This window comes from Balaenoptera physalus, assembly GCF_965194825.1.
Source record: "Balaenoptera physalus genome assembly, chromosome: 5".
Lineage (NCBI taxonomy): Eukaryota > Metazoa > Chordata > Mammalia > Artiodactyla > Balaenopteridae > Balaenoptera > Balaenoptera physalus.
The window spans coordinates 84,906,958-84,930,107 of NC_138884.1; the positions used below are offsets into that span (position 1 = coordinate 84,906,958).

General features: G+C 40.6%; 1 protein-coding gene across 16 annotated transcripts in view; it reads left to right on the forward strand.

The window, feature by feature from the left end:
• Positions 1 to 23,150, forward strand: part of APBB2 (amyloid beta precursor protein binding family B member 2) — a 363,347-nt gene that overhangs the window by 39,687 nt on the left and 300,510 nt on the right. The gene's annotated exons all lie outside the window — the stretch shown is intronic.

Below are 23,150 nucleotides of genomic sequence, written 5' to 3' on the forward strand. Positions count from 1 at the left end.
TGTCGGGAGCTGCCTGTTAATCTTTGCAAGAAAGTGCGGGCAGTAACAATCTTTGGGTGTTACAGTCTTGCAGAATGGTTGTTGGGCAGGGCCCATGGCAAGTAGGTCTTTATCACCATAGTTTGGGGTCTGGCTCTCAGCTTTAATAACCTGGAGAATCAGTTATTTTCTCAGCACACCTGTAAGGTGATTGGACTCTGGGGATTGGGCTTTTGTTAACTCAAATCCTAAGAGATTCATGTAAACTAAAATATCAGATGGTTAATGTTAAAGACTAGAGCCAGAAAGGGGTCTGGACATGAGTTCTGGAGGGAAACCTACCCGGGAAGCCAAATGAGAGTGACGTCATGCATTGGTTAGATCTCGATAAGGGCCATCTCTGCACAGGAGACGAGACCCCTTAGTCCACTGGACATTAATAGACATTGTACAGGTTTTTGCTGCTTTTGGTTTCTTTTTCGTTGGTTCATACGCTTCCTCATCTATTTAAAATTTTTTAGTGTTTTAAACTTTTTATTCTGAAATAATTTTAGGCTTTCCAAAAAATAGCAAAAAGTACAAAGAATTCCTTTACATTCTTCATTTAGATTTTCTAAATGTAAGGGTCTTACATAATCACTGTACAGTGATCAAAAATCAGGGACTAAACATTGATTTAATATTATTATCCAGGGACCTTATTCACATTTTGCCAGTTAATGTCCTATTAATGTTCTTTTTGGTCTAGGATCCAATCCAGGATTACATGTTACATTCAGTTGTCATAGTGCCTTAGTCGTCTTAATATGGAGCAATGCCTCACCTTTCTTTGTCTTTCATAACCTTGACACTCTGGAGAGTAGTGGCCAGTTATTTTGTAGAATGCCCCTCATTTTGGGTTTGTTGGCTGTTCCTTCATGACTGAATGAAGGTTATGCATTTTTGTTAAGAATATTATGGAAGTGATCTTGTGTGCTTCTCAGGGCCTCATATCATTCCTCGGTTTTTAACTATAAAGTAATTTATTTGTTCTTCCTTCCAAACGGATATGATAGTATTAAGTAGGCTCAAGCTTCTCAAACTTCAGGTAATGTGGACCTCTGAGACTATGTCTGGGGGCACACATTGCAGCTTGAGAAGCACTAATAAGAGTTAAATGCTGCTGTCATTTTGAGTGATCTTGGTACCAGCATGCTTATAAATGCAGTTGTAGGAATTGAGATTACTTGACTGTAAGAAGGTTGGTATGTGAATGGCCTAAAGTATGCTTATATTATTATGTATTAATTTTTAAAAACATCAAAAAAAAAAAAAAAAAAAATAGAAAGTTTCTAGATCTCAGACTCCTGGGGAAAATGTCCCTGGACCCTCCATTGAGGGAAGCTTTGGAGGAGGCTATGACTCCTTGCTGACTGCCTCATTTACCAGATCTTGTTAAGGGTTTTAGGAGTTCCCTGGGCTTGAACTGATTATTCAGGGTGGGTACCTCCCCCCCCCCCCCCATAACCTACTCACCTCACCTATTATACATGGGCTTCTGACTTAGAGTAACCTCATTCTGTTTTAGGGCTGTTTTAGATTCATAAACGAAATAAAACTAGTCAACATTTTTCTTAACAAAGTTCATTCTTTCCTAATTCCTTCCATTTCTAGTTTTATCTTTAAAACCTACAGTAATATTTTGTTTTCCTTTTTTTTCTCTGTTCATTTTTGGCTTTTCACCCTGGTAAAATACTATTAAAATAAATCAGCTAAATTTTAGCATAAATGTAGTGAAAGCCAGCAGTTGAAATGATTGCAGCTTGAAAAATGTTAGATGGAGGCACTTTAGAAGAAAGATTTCACTGTATCACAGGCTGCTGCTTTGAAATAACTCATGTTTCTTTCCCACCTCTAAACTGTCATTTTTCCAATTCTCCTTTTTTGGAAGCTTCAGTATTCAAAGGTTTGACAACAATTTAGGAAAATGAAATCACTCCTCACTGTGTGTGACATTTGCTTGAAGATAATTCATTTGGCTCAAAATTGACAGTTGCTGAAATGAGTGAAACAATGAAATGTTTGCATGGGTTCATTGTTTGAAGGAAGGAAATCCATCAAGGTGGCCATTTAATTGCAGGGCTCTGAAAGCCTTTATCTGAATATATATCTTTGCTTGGATATTTTCTTCTTCAGTTTCATGGAGAGTTTTATGTAATGATTGGAATTCTTGGTACCTTTGCCTGTGCTGTATCCTACCTCCATCTTTGTCCATTCTTCCACCTTACTTTGGGTTGGTAATCAGTTTCCAGTATCAGGTAGAATAGATTCTATTGTAAATGGCAGAAAATTCAACTCAAATAGGCTTAAGCAGTAAAGAGTATCTGTTGGCTCAGTGAACTAAAAAGTAGAGATGACATACCAGGTTTAGGTATGGTTTGAACAAGGCTGTGGTTTCATTGCTCAGCTCTTTAGGCCAGTGCTTCTCAAGCTATCTGAGGAAAGGAATTTTTTAAGAAAAAATTCTAAACCAGTGCAGATCAGTACTTTTATAAAATCCAGTACAAACACAAGTGAATTACTAGAAAAATGAAATTTAAAAAGACAAATATATCCCATATTTTTAAAGTTAAATTCAACAGATGTAAAACTTTTCTGCCAAGTTGCTGTAAATGTTTCTAAACATGCTTATTTCTGTCCTGACTTTGTAATAGACTGTTACAGGCTATTGAGAAGCCCTGCTTTGGGACTGGTGTTTCCTGCCAGCTTTTTCATTGTGTTTTTTTCAGGGTGGTAAAATGGCTGCTAGTAGCTTCCAGAATGATGTGTATCCTTGTTCACATCTAGGGAAAGAGTTTTCCCAACTATTGTTCAAAAGTGTTGAGGTTCATACTGATAAGATCAGTTCAGAGCCCTTCCCTGTGGTCAGGGGAATGCCATTGGCTCCTTGTTCTTGTTATTTGTCCATTCTCGAACCACTGACTGTTAGAAGGAAGATAGGAACGTAGGGATGGGGGTGGGCAGTCTCCCTTAAACCATATGTTTGCCATTCAATGCTGGGGAGGCACCTGCAAGACTGACTACTATTTGGTATTAATAAAAACACCAATAGCCACCATTTGTATTATGTTCAGCATATGGTGTAACAAAAAGTTAATATTTCGTCTTTGTCCCAGGTTGCTGGCATAGAGCTCCTAGAACCGTTGGAATCCCTGAGTGATCAGAATGTCTTTTGTATACTAATGAGATGACTTCTGGCTTAGGGGTGGAAGGACACTGCTAGGTAGCTTCAGGATGAGGGCTGGGCACCAGAAGCACCAAGCCATGATTAGATGGTTGAGCTTCAGCCCCTCCCTGAACTCGGGGGTTGGGGGAGAAGAGAGGGACTAGAGATTAAGTTCAGTCACCAAGTGGCAATGATTTAATCAGTCATGTTTAGGCAATGAAACCTACATAAAACCCCCAAACGACTGGGTTGGTGAACACATTGTGGTGCCGGGAGGGTGGCGCACCCAGAGAGGGCATGGGAACTGTGTACCCCCTCCCCTCAGACCTTGCCCTGTGCGGCTCTTCCATTTGGCTGTTCCTGAGTTGTGTCCTATGTGATAAACCACTAAATGCAAGTAAAGTGTTCTCCTGAGTTCTGTGATCTGTTCTCGTGAACCTGAGGGGGTAGGTGTTGTGGGCTAAGTCAGGTAGAAATACAGGCGACCTGGGAACTGGGTGTTCGTCACTGGCATCTGAAATGAGGACAGTCTTGTACGAGTGAGCCCTTAAACTTGTGGGTCTGATGCTCCCTCTGGGTAGTTGGTGTCGAAATTGAATTGTAGGACGCCCAGTTGGCATTGGAGGATCAGAGAATCAGAGATCGTTCTTCAGCATTCCCAAGAGACAGGTGCTAATGTGACCCTAGCGTACAGTGAGGAAGTAGACAAGCGATTTACCCAGTGCTACACAGCTAAAACTCGCACACCTGAGGTTCTTTGGATTCCAAATCTCAAACTGTCTTCCTGTATGTGCATGTGTTGCAGACATCTCAAATGGTCAATTAAAATACAAAACACTTGATTTTTTTGTGAGGGAAGTATTCAAGATTTAATGGTTTAGGGAAGTGGTTTATTACCCTGATGGTGAATCTTTCTGAAAATGGGGCTGAAGGGAAAATATACCCACTTAAAATCCTTTGTAAAATAAAACTTAAAAAGAAAAATGAAAATCCAGAATTACGCCCAGAAGGTGGACATTATGTTAAACTTGATATATACTTAAACACCTGGATTTAATATAGTCCTCTAAAAAATAGGTATGCTTTAAGGGATCATTTAGGAATATTCCTAAGTGAAAGGAATCAACCAACCTCTAAGTTATAACTTTCTGTTGGTTCTAAAAATATTTGGAGTTTACTGTTTGTGCTTACATTAAAGCTAGTGTGATACAGGATTTGAAATTCAGGGGATAAAATAGCTATTGTAGTTATTTAAAAGTTACCATGAGAAGTGATATTATTATTTCACTTTTTCAGGCAGTCTGTATAAAAATAAGTTTTCTTGGTTTGCTTTTTAAAAGGGATTTATCATCACAGAAAGTATCTTTTAAGCACTTAATTGTGTTTGTGCTGTCTGGTACTAGGAGAATTTATTGTGTTCTCTAATTAGATAAAGGGAAATTATGTGTCTTGAGATCATCTCTAAATCAAAGGAGCCTTCTCTTGTGCCCTGTGTCAGTGTCTTGGAAATTTGTAGCCCTAAACTACTGATTGTAATTTGTGTGTACATTCAAAATCAGTTGAGAATTCAGAGATTGAGGTTGTGATTTAAACTCTTGCTTACATTTTATTCCTAGATAAAATAAATATAGAGCCCGTTAGGATTTATCTTTACAGTTCATTTTCTTCCTTCTATGATCTCTGTCTTTGAAACATTAGAGAATGTTCATATTCGTGTGAGTTTTAATTCGAAGCTATGAAAGTGTGTTACTTGAAGTATTATGGAAATAATAATTTTTTTTCCTTAAGAAAATTGTTTGTTTTCTCAAATCAGCTTTTCATCTTCTACTTTTCCTGCCTTCTGGTCCCACGTATTCAGTTGACAAATCATGTCACTTCCTTTTCTTTTTGGTCATTCCCAGTGGCCCAGTTCAGAGCCCTGTTAACTGGATTATTGGAACCCAAACTGGATGCCTGGCTTCTAATACATTTTCAGTGCTGCTGCTAACTCTCTCTAACACAGATCTAGTGCTGCTCCCCTCATCAAACATGCTCGATGATTCTCAAATCCCCAGCAGATATTCAGGAGCTTTCCTTACCAAACTCTTTTCCCATAAAATCTTTTATCCACCAGCGCTGCTGTCAGTTTAAAACATGCCAGAAACATTCCCACCTTACTAACATTGCCCAGGTTATCCTCTATGTCATATTGTCCTTTGCTCCAGATGGGCCCAAACCATCTTGTTTCAAAGTCTAGCTTAGGTCCCACCACATCCTTGAAGTTCTTCTAGAGCCTTCTCAGATAGTTCTCATCTGTCCCCTTTGAATTAACATTATGGCCTTTATCACCCTCATTAGATTGTGTCTTCTCAGAGATAATATCTTGTCTTATTCACCTTGGTAGTCCATCAGCCTTGCCGTGTTGGCACTCAGTAGATAGGTGTTGAACTGAATCAACAATTAAATGGAATTTACTCTTTTAAAACAGAGGTGAGAAGGGAAGAAGGGAGGGAGAGAGTGAAAATATGAAAATGAATATGAATGCCTGTGGGTGAGCCCAGGCATACTTCCTTTGTATAAGGTACAATGCAGAGCACTGAGAGAGATAAAAAGAAAGCTCAGCAAAATCCAGACTCTGGGAAACGCTACAGGACAGTTGACCTGGTTTCCTCAATGCAGCGCTATTTACAATAGCCAGGACATGGAAACAACCTAAATGTCCAACGATAGATGAATGGATAAAGAAGATGTGGTACATATATACAATGGACTATTACTCAGCCATAAAAATGAACAAAATTGTGTCATTTGCAGAGATGTGGATGGACCTAGAGTTTGTCATACAGAGTGAAGTAAGTCAGAAAGAGAAAAACAAATATCATATATTAACACATATATGTGGAATCTAGAAAAATGGTACAGAAGAACCTATTTGTAGGGCAGGAATAGAGACGGAGACGTAGAGAATGAACATGTGGACACGGGGAAGGGGAGGGTGGGACAAACTGGGAGATTAGGTTTGACATAAATACACTACCATGTGTAAAATAGATAGCTAGTGGGAACCTGCTGTATAGCACAGGGAGATCAGCTCAGTGCTCTGTGACAACCTAGATGGGTGGGATGGGAGCGGGGGAGGGAGGTCCAAGAGGCAGGGGATATAGGTATACGTATAGCTGATTCACTTCGTTGTACAGCAGAGACTAACACAACATTGTAAAGCGGTTTTACTCCAATTAAAAAAAAAAATAGAGACAGAGATGAATAGGGGACCTAGAGGTTAAAAGAGACTTACGAAATATATCAACCAGTTGCAATGTATACACTGTTTGCATTCTGATTCAAACAAACTGTAAAAAACATAAGACAATTGGGGAAATTTGAGCGCTGATCAGATAACTGGTGTTAAGAAATTATGATTAATTTTCATAGGCATGATAATGTTAGTGTGTTTATGCTTTAGAGTATCCTTATATGTAAGAGATACACACTGAAATACTTGTGGATGAAAGGACGTGGTGCCTGGGATTTACCTTCAGACAAGCTGGAGTTGGTGGGAGTGGTGGAGGGGTAGGGAATTTGTGGTTTGGAGAGCAGACTAGATTGGGTGTGAGTTGATAATTGTTGAAGCTGGATCATGGGTGTATGGGGATTCATTCATTCTTTATACTTTTTTGTGTGTTTGAAAGTTTCCATAATAAAAGGTATGAGATAAAATAAGGGATAAGACATGAATCTTGTTTTTAAAGAATTGAAAGGACATGAAATTGGCATTTGGGAGGCTCAGGTTCCAGCCCTCGCTCGCTCTCCAAGTACCTGTGTGACTTGGAGTCACCCATTCAACGCTTCTGGGCGTCACAGACTCTCCTGAGTAAATGAGCTCACTGGGTGGTCCTCATTGCCACCGGTCGATTGGAATGCTGCTCTTCTGAGGGAGACTTTGGGCCTGCACTCCAGGAGAAAGAGTCTGGATTCAAGGAGCCCTGTCTGTGAAGGGCATGATTTTATTCAAGCTGTGTATTTGCCAGGTCCTACTTCCAAACTCGTTGCCTCCTCTTCCCCAGGGAAACTGGCAGCATTCTGTAATACACGTTGTCAGTCAGTTGATAGAATTTCAGGCAAAGAGCAAAGCAGCGTCCTGTCGTGAGCTGGGAAGTCTTATCCACAGAGTTGATGCTGCGTGTGTAGTGATTAAGAGGAGCTCAGGCTCGGGAGGCCAGGTTCCAGTCCCCGCTTAACCACAGGCTGTGTCCCCCGGACAGGTGACTTAACCTACCTTCCTTAGAGGGTTGTTGTGAGGATTAAATAAGCCAGTACATGCCGAGTGCTTTGAACGGTGCCTGGCACATAATAATGGCTCAGTAAATGGCAGATATTCTCATTGGCTCCAGTAGTGCTGCTTGTATTTTGGATTTCTAATTCTTATAGGCTCGCTGAGGCTTAAGTACATTTGTTATCCTCAGTTGCTTCCTTCTCTCCTTCTCTCTCTCGGGGTTAGAAGCACATTGGAGAGCTCACCATAGTCTATGGGACATGAGAGCGAGAACAGGGTAACCTGGGAAGGGAGCTAGTGACCGGAATTGCCTCTTAGACGTTATCCTGTCTGCGCTGCCTGTCACTTGGCTGTTGATGGGCTGAGTTGCTGAAGGATTTGGCTGAGAGGGCATAGTTAGTGGAGCCACCTCTGGAATCCGGTCGCCTGGCTGCTGGTGATTTCTGTGGCTGTGTTCAGCTTCCTGAAGTCTCGTTTGGCATCCTCACTGATGACTAGGGTGCAGTCTTTCTGATCTATCTAGTATTTAAAAAAAATCATCCCCTGTGTTGAGAAGGAAAGTCTGGAATACCCTAGCATTTGTAGGGCAGGGAGATGGGAGGAAGCGTGGTGTTCTTGGGCACTCTGACTAATTGCTTAAGCAGCAGGGATTCTGTCACTTCCTTTCTAAGGCCTTGTGATCTCAGACCCTTGTCCTCCCCATCCAGGCTGGCAGCACCTGGGAGGCCCCGCCCATTCCTTACAGCCCACCTGCTCCAGGCCCTGGATCAGTGCCTCACAATTGTCTGAATTACCTCTCCATCCTTGTTTTCATCCTTTATGTTTCCCAATAAATAGCATTGTTTCTCCGGCACCCACAAAGTAGCATCCTGTGATTTTTTTTTTTCTTTTGCCCTTAAGCCTATTGTTTTCCTCCTTAATGTTATTTCTTCATTGCCTTCATTTTCTTTGGATGCGTCTATTTATTTTCTGTTCATTAAGCTGAAAATAGGTTTATAAGCTTCTCTTATTTATTCCAGGGATGAGATTCCAGTTTATAGATTATCCACATCCCTTTGCTTTTTCTGCAGCTTTGAGGCACTTTACAGCTCATGGAAATTTCCTAATAACAAGGAAAGTAATATCTCTATAAGATTTGACAGATTATATAAAGATTTCATAGAGAAAATAACATACTAGACTTAAGAGTTGAGAAGGCTAATAAAAAGAAATGAAATTGAGTTATTTGTAGCTAAGTGGATGGATCTAGAGTCTGTCATACAGAGTGAAGTAAGTCAGAAAGAGAAAAACAAATACCGTATGCTAACACATATGTATGGAATCTAAAAAAAAAAATGGTTCTGAAGAACCTAGGGGTAGGACAGGAATAAAGACGCAGACATAGAGAATGGACTTGAGGACATGGGGAGGAGGAAGGGTAAGCTGGGACGAAGTGAGAGAGTGGCATGGACATATATACACTACCAAATGTAAAATCGATAGCTAGTGGGAAGCAGCCGCATAGCACAGGGAGATCAGCTAAGTGCTTTGTGACCACCTAGAGGGGTGGGATAGGGAGGGTGGGAGGGAGACACAAGAGGGAGGAGATATGGGGATATATGTATATGGATAGCTGATTTACTTTGTTAGAAAGCAGAAACTAACACACCATTGTAAAGCAATTATACTCCAATAAAGATGTTAAAAAAAAAAAAAAAGAGTTGATGCCAAAGCACACGCGCCTAGAGCCCGTGCTCAGCAACAAGAGAAGCCACCGCAATGAGAAGCACAGGCACCATGATGCCCCCGCTCGCCACAAGTAGAGAAAGCCCAGGCGCAGCAATGAAGACCCAACACAGCCAAAAATAAATAAATAAATTTATTTAAAAAAAAAAGAGTTGAGAAGGCTAGATTTTAACCTGGTTTGAGTTTCCATTCACAAACTGTGGGTCTTTGGACAAGTTATTTTTACCTTTTCCTACCTCAGTTTTCTCATCTGAAAAATGGAAATCTCTAGGGGTTGTCGGGAGATGATGTGTTCTTGGTACTGATTAAATTTAATAAACATTAGCTAATATTACTGTGGATATTGTAATCTTACTGAGCTTCACAGTATAGTGTTTTGGTTTTTTTTTTTGAAGTAGATCAGGTCATCTTCTCCATTTTTATCTATTTCCGTTAATTCATCTATTCCTTTCCTTTTGCCTAGGAAAAAGAGAGAGAGAGAAGGAGCTGAGAGATTGAAGGCTAATAAATTCTATTTATAGCTGTAGCATCAAGGCTTGGTGAGTTTGAGATTTGCCCTAAAATCCTCTCCTGGAGGAGGAGGCGAGGGGTGAGTGGAGGACTCCTTTCTGTTTCTTTATGCTCCAGCTTATTCTTGGTTCAGTACCACCTGAGAGGACCTGGGCGTGGGGTGGGGTGTGTGTCTGGAGCTTCTCCTTCAGTCCACTTTCATTGTCCTTGATTTAGAGCCATGTCCAGGGCTCCTGAGTGCAGGTGATAGGCCAGGAGGCAGTGTGGTGCAGTGGGCAGATATGCCCACTCTACTATAGAACCTTCTCGGCTCTGCTGCTGAACCTCTCTGCTCTTTGGTTTCCTCCTTTGTACAGGAGCTGTGCCATGGGATGATCTTGAGGAGCGGGACATAGGTATAAAGGGCATGACACACTTACCCAGTGTTGGCTCCTTTTCGGGTTTAAAATATGTTTCTGAGTTGTGCAATGGAGGGCTCCTGCTAAAGGGATTTCGGGCCGCAGCACACAGGTTGCAGAGGCATTTGGTGGACCGTGGTAGCCTCGAAACACCCCACCCTGCCAAGAAAGGCTGGTCTGGTAGAGTTGGGACTTGCTTTCAGCCAGTGTCTGACCTTCGGGTGGGCAAGAGAGTGACATTGCTTTGTCAAAATACACCTTCTGGGCTCTAAACCTGACCTACTGCCCAGACATGTACCTTTTGGAAAAGGTTCCTAGGTGCTCCTGATGCCGGCCTGGCTTAGAGCCACTGCTTTAGACAAATCAGAGTGACTGTTAATCCATTCGGTTCTCACACCAGCCCTACGAGTTCCGTGCTGTCATTATGCCCCTTCTGCATGACACGTCCGAGGTCACACAGCCAGGATGGGGTGGAGCCAGGTTTTGAGCCCCAGCTACCTGGCCTTGGAGTCCGTGCCCTTGTCCCTCGTGTTGTCCCCCTCTCTTAATCAGAGATAGAATTGCCTTGGAAATGGGCTTTGGAGAGTGTAGCTGTTACTTAAGGGCTGGGGGAAATTTGGTAAGAACCAGCAGCTTCTTTTTTTACTGACCCTGCGTTATTTCTTGGCGTATCCTGGCCTGGTTCAGATTTCAAGAAGATTCATACGTTGGAGCAGTTGTGTGTCCTGGCGGGTGGGGATGAAGGCAGTAGAGCAAATTGACAGGCCCGCCTCGCATGTTTACTCCTTCCGCTCTCCCACTTATTGTTCAGTAGGGGTTAGCTTGCTCCAGGGGTGAGAATTTGGGGGTCATTTCTTTGGCTTTTTTCACTATAGCCAAAATGCTAGACTGAGTGCCCTTCGAGGGTGGCTGGTCCTTTGAGACAGCCTGAGGAGAGTGGCTTTCATTTCGTCTGTACTCGGAAGAGAGCGGAGCACAGTTCCCGAGGGCCTGCCAGCTCACGGCTTTAACAAGCCTGGTGTTAGATGGTCTTGGAGGACAGCTTTCACGCGGGAGCTGTTGCAGCCTGGGACAGAGTGTTTGATAGTCTGGGGCATACGTGCTTTAGACCGACCTGCCCAAGAAAGTTGTGGAGCCCTCAGACAAATGCAGCAGGTGTGAAAGAACGATAAAAACAGCCACTTGCTGTGTGCCGGCCACAGTGCTAAGGTCCTTTAGGACACTAGCCCTCATCCTCATGCCATCCGGAAGGTAGATGTTATATCCCTCTTTTTATAGAGGAGGAAATGGACTCAGCAAGTTAAATGATGATCCAGTCTCAAGGTCACACAGGTAATAAGTGATGCAATCAGGATTTGAACCCATTTCTCTCAAGACTCCAAAGCCTGTGAACTTTCTTAATACTTTCCTAAAACTGTGCACTCAGCTTCACAGCAGACATTAATTTGCAGATAAAAGTTTTCTCTTCTCTCTTCCTAATAATAACATCAGGATTTACTTTTGAATAAAGCGAATAAAATAAACACTGCTAAATGTTATCCTGAAATGAAAAAAGGAAAAAGGAATGAATGAGTGAATGAATGAATGAATGGATGGACGAATGAAGCTGGATTGGTGATGGATTTAGAGAGCACAGGGAGATTCAGTGTCCTCAGGAGCTCTGGTAATTTCCTTCAGAACAATGTCTTTTGGGGATTTCTATCCCTTTTTTGTTAAAATGATACAGGATCTGGACCATGAAGGAGCAGTTTGTATTTTTAGCTACATTTAATTCCTGACTTCTTTACTCTTGAATTTTCCCCCTCAGTTAACTGTATTCCTATTCCTCCCCTTTTCTTTTCTCCCGCTTGTCCTTTCTAGTAGGTTTTGCTTGCCAGTATTACTTGGTTTCAGGTGGATAAAGTATGTAATTTTAATAGTTGAGATTTCTTTGAAAAAGCCTGAGAAGAATTAATAAAGCCATATCTATCAGTGTATGAGCTATGAAAATATAGGATGAGCTTTCCAACAAATGTCATTATAATAATAATACTTATGGTTCCATTTCCACATCAGCCATTACAGATGCCCTGAGGAAACAAACATGGGGAAAATTAGATGTGATCATATTAATTATGATTTCACTTCTGTGGTTAAATAGATTTCCAGCTAGAGCTGGAGTTGCTTCTTAATTAAACAAATATTTCTTGAGGGCCTGAAATCTGCCGCACCGTGTACTAGTTTGTGATTTCACCTGTAAAAAAACAGCACCATTTATGCTTTGAGTTGGTTTTTTAAATTCTTAGCAGCCGCTCTCAACATAATTTATTAGGCCAGAGTTTAGGAATGCTGTTCCATGAAAGCCCCTTTCCCACATGCTTGAAGGGTAATACGAATTACGAATTTCAAATACGAATCCTGGACTTAGGGTTTAGAATTTAGAAACTTTCATTAGATTTTTATTGAAACATGAGCTGTTTCATACACTGTGGGATATCCTTAAATTATTATTAGCAAAATATCAAGTTACTTGACTTTAAAAGAAAATTTAATGATGACCAGAGGCATCAATTTGAAGTCCTAGTTCAAACTACTTATGATTTAAAATGAATCAGGTGACTTGCAGACTTGGATTGGGTGGCGAGACTGGGTAGAGCCGGGTTCTGGTCTCTGCCCATCAGCTGTGTGACCCTGGGTAAGCCTTTCAACATTCTGGGCTCTGGTGCGCGCCTCTGTTGAGTAAGGGATTGGATGGATATGCTGTGACATTCCTGCTGGTTCCTACTGGGTCAGACTCTGTGGGAAGAGAAATACAAGATGTTGACACATGGGCCAGTGTGTTGGAGAGAGAGTTTTTTTCTTGCTAGGGGGACTTTTTTTTTTTTAATTATTATTTTTTTTAAAATATAAATTTATTTATTTATTGCTGCGCTGGGTCTTCGTTGCTGTGCGTGGGCTTTCTCTAGTTGCAGCAAGCGGGGGCTACTGCTTCGTTGCGGTGCGTGGGCTTCTCATAGCGATGGCTTCTCTTGTTGTGGAGCACGGGCTCCAGGCACGCGGCCTTCGGTAGTTGTGGCACATGGGCTCTAGAGTGCAGGCTCAGTAGTTGTGGCTCACGGGCTTAGTTGCTCCGCGGGATGTGGGATCTTCCCGGACCAGGGCTCGAGCCCGTGTCCCCTGCACTGGCAGGTGGATTCTTAACCACTGCGCCACCAGGGAAACCCTGTAGGGGGACTTTTAAAATGAACTATCTAGAGGGGGTTGAAGGAACTACAGTCCATCAATCCATAAAGAATAAGAATACAGAAGTTAAAAAGAAATGATTGGGAGTTTCTTGTACTCATTCAGAACAACAATGCTGTACTCACCCCAGTTCCCCGGTTATTGAAACCCAACCAGGAAAGGGACTTCCTTAAGGCAAGGACTAGCCTTTGTTTGACACATTGCATGTGCTCTACTGTTGCTAGGTAGGTTTGTGCCATTTTATACATTCTAGTAGGAATGGGTGATGGTTGGAGCTGGGCTGAGCAGTGCGTCTACATATTAGAAGCATATTTCTTATCTATTAGAAACTGCCACTGTTGGAGGAAAGAAACAAAGTGTGCTGCCTTAAAAGATTCATCAGTATTGAGCTGATTCAAACAGTTGGAGACTTCGGGAGAAATTGGAGCTTAGTAAATGATTTCTTGCTGGTGCTGTTGTATTCCATTTCTCTCTGTTCATTTATGGAGAGAATGATGAATGTATCAAAGGGGTGGTGAAGTATATAAAGACCAGTGTTCCTTAAATCTTAGTAATTTATGGACCTCTTTATTTAAAGGAAAAATTTCTCACAAATTCCCAGTACTAACATAAATATTTTTATTATGAAGTAGCTTAAATATGCCTGAACATAAAACTAGGTATAAACTCCTTGTGCTTCCAGTTCTTATATAACTATAAAACAATGACAAATTTATAGCGTAAATTCAAGCAAAACCAATAACATTCAAATTAACATCAATTTATCACGACAGATAATCTTTTGGACTAAAATTAAACCTCTCCTTGGAAATGTGATCATGGTTCTGACAGCCAAAGCCCCAGTTCATTTCTCCTTCTATTTCCCTGTATTCAAACCTTCCTTCCTATAAAGCACCTTCATTTGGCCAGAATATATGATTTTGGTTTTAATTTAGCTTCATTTAGTTTTCTTCCTTGTCCTTGATGATTAAATTTCTACTACTAGGTGCCATGACGATTAGAAACATAAAAGCAAACCCACTTTTGATCAAGCCAGAAGTTGGGACTTGGTGCCTTGTTGCATTGGGGTGGGTAGTGGAGGAAAGAGTAGGGTCATTGATACTTGCTTTACTGGGTTTCAGATTTGGGTGAGAGTGAATGGTGTCATTCAGCAAAATGTGGAAACAAAGGAGAAAAAGTAGGTTTTGAGAGAAGATGATTAGTTGGAGACGCAGGTTTCTAGCTGTGTGGTGGACTGGATACTCAAACACACTTCCTCACTAAAGCATTGTAATCTGGATAAAACATTTTTTAATGCACTTTTGGGATCACAGGAACTAAGACATCTCCAAAGTGTCAACCATGAATTAGTAAGGTAAAACCCAAGCTGGGAGCTTTCTGTGTAAACAAACACAGAAGACGGGTTGCCTTCACCAGTGTGGTTGGAGACTAAGCCTTGGGTGAGTGGCAATGTTAGAAGAGCCTGCATTCCATTAGGACCTGTAAAAGAAGCTAAAGTAGCCCAGATAGTGCCCATGGGCTTTTGGTAGAAGCTAATGCAAATCCTTTCTGGAGGAAGGCATGCCTACTTTAGACCTTAGGATTCTCCTAAGATCAACCAAATAAGAGTTCAGGATCAAAGATTTCCAACCCTACTGGAAAACGAGCCACCAGGAGTGAGGGTCATCAGAAACAAACAAAGAACAATAGGCTTAACCCTGAGGACTTCAGATATTAAAATTATCTGATACAGAATATAAAACAACCATTTTGAAATGCTTTAAGAAATAAAATATATAATCACAAATAAGTGCGGAGAGCATGAGATAAAAATTGACCAGGCTTGGGGAAGGGCGGTGGGGGAAGGATAAATTGGGAGTATGGGATGCACATTACCATTTATAAAATGGATAAACAACAAGGATTTACTGTATAGCACAGGGAAATATATTCAGTGTCTCGTAGTAAACAATAATGGAAAAGCAGTGAAAAAAAAGAATATATATATATATATATATATATATATATATGTATGTATAACTGAATCACTTTGCTGTATACCTGAAACTAACACAACATTGTAAATCAACTATACTTAAGTCAAAAAAAAAAAAAAAATGGGGACATCCCTGGTGGTCCAGTGGCTAAGACTCCACATTCCCAATGCAGGGAACCTGGGTTCCATCCCTGGTCAGGGAACTAGATCCCACATGCTGTAACTAAAGTTCCCGCATGCTGCAGTGAAGATCCTGTGTGCCTCAACTAAGACCCAGTGCAGCCAAATAAATAAATAAATATTTTTAAAAAAATGACCAGGCATATTATTCAGCCATAAAAAAGAAGGAAATTCTGCCATTTGTGACAACATGGATGGACCTTGAAGGCATTGTGCTAAGTGAAGTAAGTCAAAGACAAACACTGTATGATCTCACTGATATGTGGAATCTAAAAAAAACCCCAGACTCATAGAAACAGAACAGATTAATTGTTGCCGGAGGTGGGGGATGGAGGAAATGGATGAAGGTAGTCAAGATACAAACTTCCAGTTACAAGAAAAGTAAGTTCTGGGTAGATAATGTACAGCATGGTGACTATAATTAATAAAACTGTATTGTATATTTGAAAGTTGCTAAGAGAGTAAATAGTCAAAGTTCTCATCGTAAGGAAAGAACTGTAACTATGTGAGGTAATTGATGTTAAACTTATTGTGGTAATCATTTTGCAATATATACATAGATCAAATTATGTTGTACACTTTAATACAATGTTGTATGTCAGTTATATCTCAATAAAGGGGGTGTGTGTACAAGGGCAGCATAAATCTAGGTGTTTTGTTGTTATTGGAAAAAAATCAACCAGGCAGATTTGGGAAAAAAAAGCAAGAACAAAACCTAAGGGAAAAAATTACAACTGTTGACATAAAAACTCAATAAATTAGATTAGGAACAGCTAAAGAAGCAATTCATGAACTAGAAAAAAAGATTTGAAGAAAATAACCAGAATGTAACATAGAAGTAAAAAGAAAAACATGAAGGTGTATTTGAAGACTATAAAGCCTATGATGAGATCTGTTCAGAGTCCCAGAAAGATGATAGAGAAAATAGAGGGAAGTAATATTTGAGAATCTAGTGTACAAATAATTTCCAGAGAGAGTTCATAAAGAACATAAATGACCGGTGTTCCTTAAATCTGAGTAATTTATGGACAAGATAAGGGGGGAAGCACAGCATATACCAATAGGATAAACAAACAGAAATCCACATCTAGACATAGGAAAACTTAAATTCACCAAAATAAGAAAGATGATTTTAAGAATACCCAGAAAAGAAAGATAGATTGTTAATCAAGGGAATAGTAGACGGACAGCTGACTTCTCAGCAATAATGGAAGCTGGAAAAATATTTTCAAAATGCTGAAAGAACATACTATTGGTTGTATATCAGCAAAACTGTCATTCAAGAAAAAGGCAAACTATGCTTTCCAAAAAAATTAAACCTTACCACAGCCGACCTTTACTAAGAAACTTCTTAAAGGATGTGCTTCATGAAGAAGAAAGTGATTCCAGAAGGAAAGTCTGAAATGCAAAAAGGAATGATAAAGAAATCGGTAAACTTGCAGATAAATCTCATTAAAATTAAATTTAGTTCCTCAGTCATATTAGCCAAATTTCAAGGCACATGTGGATAGTGACTACTACATTGAACAACACAAATATGGCACATTTCCGTCATCAAAGAAAGTTCTGTTGGACATCTCTGTTGTGGAATCATGTAAGGGAAATACACTAAGATAATCTCTGCAGTTCATTGATTTCAGTTGCCACTGTTCATAAGAGCCACCATTATACTATGTGTATAAGATTTTAAGAAAAACATTGGCAAAAATTTTTAAGATGCCGTTTTTGTAAGGCACATCTCCATATTACCTGTGTGAAAGTGGAAGAAATGTGCCTCTTAGAATGGATGCAATATGGAGTTAGAGCATGAATGAACCGGGAGTTGAGATCCAAGTAGGTTGGACATAGAATAGTCAAGAGAGAGAAAGCATGGTGTGTACTTGGCATAGAGCGGGTCTCAATAAATGTTTGATGAATGAATGGGTGATGTATCGGATGGGCGTCTTCAGACTATCCTGGTAGCTGGACTTGGCATCATGGTTGAAGTCACCCAGAAAGTTTGTATGAAGTGTGAGGAGAGTCAGGATGAAGCCTTGGTGAACACCATTGACATTCTAGTGGTCATATAGAAAGGAGCCTAAGAAGGAGCCCGAGGAAGAACTTTCAGAGAGGTGGGGAAGAACCAGAGAGAACTCAGGCCACCTGAGAACAAAGGGTGAGGAGGTGAGATGCTGCAAGGACTCTGTTAAGATAAGGCATGTGTGTTCCTGAATAAGCATCAGCCTGCCCTATGTGATAGGAGAAGCACTGAGAATCACAAAGGCATCAGTGATTATTTCCGCCAGAGCATCTGAGGAGGCTTCATGAAGGAGGTGATATTTGGGCTGGGCCTCAAAGGACGAGTAATTGGCACATCAGAGTAATAGGGTGGGACGGTCTAGGCAGGTGGAGTAACACAACAGCGTGAAATTGTGAGAAGGTGTGAAGCCCCTGGCAGTAACTCCTCACGAGGTCGACTTCACCGTGTCCAGCTTTTTTCTAGGTAAAGGGCTAATGTTGGTGAAGGAGCCTGTGTTCCCTAAGATCAGAAGCATACTTCTACTCATCTTAAGTTGGAATGGAAGGCAGTTAAAATAACTGCATACCTGACCAGACACCTCCCTAATGCTCCGAGTAGACCACACTTTATATATGATTTCTCCAACATTATCTCAGGTTATACAGTTTATTATTGAATTTTGGGATTTAAGTTCTGTATGAATGCCTATGGTATATTATTAGGATGATTAATCATATGCCATCCGTAGACTAGAGAGTGGGAAACAGATTTAGCTTGCTAAAGTTCACCAGATCAGAGTGCTAAGAAAATATGCGGCAGATAAGACTTGGGCAAAAATCCCAGATTCTTGATTTAAAAGCTGTGTAACATCAGTCAAGTTATTTGACCGCTTCATGCTTCAAGTTTCCCCATTTAAAAATAGACATAATAATAGTTCCTACTTCGGGATGGATGTGAAGATTAATAGAAAGCGCTTAGCAAAAGAGTTATTCATTATTATAATAAAAACATTCCAGTACTTTTTTCCATAAGGAAATACACTGTATCAGTGGTTCCCAGCTGTGGGAATGATGTGCATCAGCGTCATTTGGGGCCAGTTAGAAAAATAAAGATTCGTGAACACTACCCCAGACCTAGTACATCAGAGCACCTGGGCTTTGGACTTTGTATTTTTTGGTAGGAACTCCAGGTTTAGGAACCCTTGCTCTTGGGCTGAGTAGCATTTTGGTCATTTTTTTACCTGCATATTTACTTTCTTCTTTGCTGTACAGTATTTTGAACATTGGCTCTTTGTATTTGTTGAGTATGTGATCTTTCAGGTTTTTAATCCAGGAGATCGTTGTGTGACTCTTCACTCCGGTACCTTCCTTTCTCTTTCTCCTCCTTTCCTCATCTACCTCCCCATCATCCCATATTGAATTTTTAGACAGTTGGGTTGACTTATCTCCTGGACGGCCTAATTCTCAGCACCTCCCCCCCCCCCAATCTCTTTTAAATAGATTTTTAAAAGAAACTTTGTAAAGGCAGACATTTGGCATGTTAAAATTGAACTTCGGGTTACACTAAAATTAATAATTCGACTTTTTTTATCCTTTGAAAAAAATGACTACAGGAAATGCTTCTAAAATAACTTATATTCCCCCCGTTAAAACTGAGGTTGTGTTTGGATGGATTCCAGCATTTGTTCTTTTTCCTTGGGAGGGGGGTAAGATGTGGGAGTGTTCTCCATGCCAAAATACACAAATTTAATCCCTCAGACCTAAGAGTGCCTTTCATATGATGGCAGTTATTTGGTATATTGTAAAATGTAGCCTGGGAGATTTAAGAAATAAAATATTTACTGTATTTAGATCAATTAGAATATTCCTTTTAACTTTTGTGTGTGGATATTTTGGTGAAAAAAAAAATCATTGTATTGCAGCAGAAGTAGCCTTGCTAGTTAACTCTGTTTAGTTCATGTATTTTGCATTTCATTTGGATGAGGAAATGTCAGCTTCATTAGGGCAGAAATTTTGTTCAATGCTAAACCCCCAGCGCCTAGAATAGTGCTTGGCACATAGTGAGTGTTTAATAAAACTGTACGAAGTGAATGAGGTAATAATTAACCAACCCAAACTAAAAACCACATCTACCACTTCTCACCGAGAAATTTCCTCAAGGGCTTGTGAAGGTAACAATGCCTGAAATTTGTCTGGTATTCGGATTAGAGGCTGCCTGCATGTTCCCGTGGCCCCCTGTGCCTCTCACAAATCACAATGAGTCCCTTCACTTAGGTCCTTGCAGGAAGGGACTGGGTCTCTTGTTCATGGTTTTATCCACAGTGCTGTATCTGGCAGGTTTGTAGTTTCCTAAGTAAATATTTGTTGAATGAGTACATAAAGCTTAAAAATTTTCTGTAATGCCTTTATATTTGGTTTCATTGGTTGACAATCCCATGAAGCTGGCTGTTTTACAAATGATGGAACTAAGGTTAAAAAGTGTAAATTAGTTATTCCAGAAAGCCTTGGGTCATAAGTAGCAGAGCTGGGACCACAACCTCTATGTCTGCTGATTTCTTTGTCCCTTGTTCTTTCCGGAACAGACTTTAGAACATTAGAAAGCATAAATTCCCTCCCCACCTCCCCCAACTGTTGAAACCCCCTTTACTTGAGAGCATGACATGGGACATTACTGGTGAAACCTTTTCCAAATTGTCATAATGTCTCCACAAACTTTGTTGGGTGGCAGTTTTGCTTACTTATAATAGATTCTTTTCAGTTTCTGGTGATGGGTAATTTAAAACAAACCCAGCCCTCTCCCAAACATTTTAAGATGTGAAATTATCAGTACTTTCAATCTAAGATTTTAAAATCAAATTTCCAGTGCCATGAGAGGAATGGTCTCTGACATAGTCTTGCCTGATCATTTTGAGAGAGAAATTTCAGAAGTATTGAATTGGCTTGGCTGATATTTCTGGAATCAGGCTCAAGAAGGAGAAACTTTCCCTTTGATGTTAAAATAGGAAAAAAAAAAATGCTGGCCATCCGTTTAAGATTCTCGGATGGTGGCAGTGTCTGGGGGTACGTTTTGCCAAAGGCATTCACTGAAGCTAAAGAACCAAACAACACACAGCCAAGGTTCCAAGTAAGAAAGGATTTCAAAATCAGTGCATCCGATCTAATTCTAATTTGTTTAGTCTCTATTGAGAAAGATAATTTGGTGACTTCAGCAAGATTATGGCCAAATTGATTGGCAGGTCAGAGTTTATTCTACCAGACTGCTAAATTTAAACTTACTGTCATTACCTTACAAATGACTTTAAAGAGTTCCTTGAACAATATTCACCACTAAACTTTGATTTCATTGTGAAATAGCAACAAGAATCTGATTCCTTTTGCCATCTGTGGACCTTAACCTTTAGCATCCGATCTGAGGCACAGAAAAGAATGAATAAACTGTCGATATTATTGTCTTTCCTTCAGGATCCAGCCGTGGAAATAGATGGTGGGGACTTCAGGAGCAGTTTGGGGCGGAAAAAATTCGTGTTTTCTTTTTCGAAGGTGCCTGACTCCTGAGATGAGGCGGGAGGGAGCCATTGTATTGGTCCCGGCACTCACAAAGGGAGCTCACATCATCCCTGGATGTGGCTTTTTTATTAGTGGCTTCACAGTTCCTGCCTTTGTGGCCCTGCTGCACAGTAGGCAAGGGGTGACGGAGGGAACTCAGTGAAGGCTTTTCGGGGAGTGTTTCTGAGTTTGTCACTGCCATCTGTCCTCTTGTCTCCCTTGCTCGTCAGGCTGTTCACATGTTGTGGGACTCGTAGGTTTCTGACTGATGTGACATGGGCGCTGTAGGTAAACGCTGAGAAAGAAGTGGAGGTGAGCAGTGTTCCTGTACATCACTTAGAGGAAGAGAGAAAAGTCCTGCTCATCCCCAAGCTTGTAGCAGGCATAAGATAAGAAGCATTAGGATTATTTTATTTTAGTTTTTAGTGACTCTCTTCTTTTCTTTTCCTTTCTTTCCTTTTTTCTTTTCTTTTTCCTCCCTCCCTCCCTTTCTTTTTCTTTTTAACAATGTTTTATTGAAGTATAACTGACCTATAAAACTGTTAGTTCCAGGTACACAACATAGTGATTCACTGTTTCTGTACTTGACAAAATGATCCCCACTCTGTTTCTTAATTTTTGAAATCAGTAATCTCTCTCCCCTAAAACTTGAGTTGTTTTGGAAGGAAGAGGCTCAGACTTGATGCCTGATCATTTAGTAGATGATTTACTTCCAACACTGGGGCGAGCATGCATCCCTCCTCTCTCTTACAGGTGGCTCACAGGTGCCAGTGTCGTTTTCTCTTGTTGAAAACCTCTTGTCCTGCTTTGAGCAGTGGGACTGTGCTGTCATCAGCAGGGCAAGTACTAGGACCAAAAAGCTTTCAGCATGACAGGCGGTTTCTGTTCAAGACACCTGCTGCCCAAGCACACTGCAACCATTGTTTCTCTGACGGAACGGGTTCTGGGCAGAGCCTCGTCTATTTCAGGCAGCCTTTGAGTCTCTGGTTTTTTTCCTGCATGCATTTCATTTTTGACGGAATAAATTTCTCTCTCGTTCTCCTGGTTTTGCTGATGTGAATTTAACATGTGCTGGTGGTTCATACGAACTTGTATTTCGAGGAGTGCACGCTGAGATGTTGTAGTGGCGGAAAGAGCACTTGGTCCCAGTGGAACCAGGCGGTCTGGGCTCTCATCCCTGCCCCACCAGCTGTGTGGCCTTGGGAGAGACATTTGACCTCTCTGGGTGACAGTGTCCTCATTTGTAAACTGAGGAGGTTGGCTTCTAAGAGTGATGGACTGCCAAGTACCGTAGTGTTAAGATTCTACCATTGTGTTTTGTGTTTTCTGAGATGCTAGGAGTATCAGAGATGGAGTGTGGCAGTGTTCACTAAGGGCTCTGCCCCTGTGAAATCATAAGTAACGCCAGGAGGCACTCTTTTTAATTAAGTGACAATTGTATGGCATGGCTAGTGATAGAGAAGTTTGGATGCATTAGTTAAGGGAGAGGAATAACTCTGGTCTTCTTGTTTCTTTGTGACAAGTTTGCAAAATAACAAGATTTCTCGTTTCTGGAAAAGTAGTCGTTCAGCCCTGGGAGTGTTATTGGACACTCGGGTTTTGAACTTCTAAATGAAGAATTACAGAGTTCAGATAAATGAAGACTTTTAAACTTTAGCTCTTATTGTTCAGAAAAGAGGAAACCCACATATCAGGCTAATATAGTGTATCGATATACCATTTCTGATTTGCATTCCCATACTGTTTAATAAGAAAAACCTTATTTAAAAATATTCTAATTCTACAAACAATATGTTTTAATTATAGAAAACTTGGAAAATACTGAGATGTAAACACAAATATTTCTAATTCCATGACCCAGAAATAGCTATTATTGTTCATAATTTGGAGTCTTTAGATTGTATACACTCAGTCTGTAGAACAAAACTGGGATTATACCACAGGTACATAACTTGATATCTTGCTTTTTTCCTGCCGTGTTCCTTTCAAAATGATTTTTGTGACAGAGGTTCAAATGAAGGTGGAGATTAATGTAATATTATGCTTGCCACACTTGTGACGGGGTCTGCTTTGACTTACAGAAATAGAATTGTGGACCTAGTATCTGAAAATAACGTATGTCTCATTCCCTCTTGAACAGGCTTTCAATACTTGGCATAT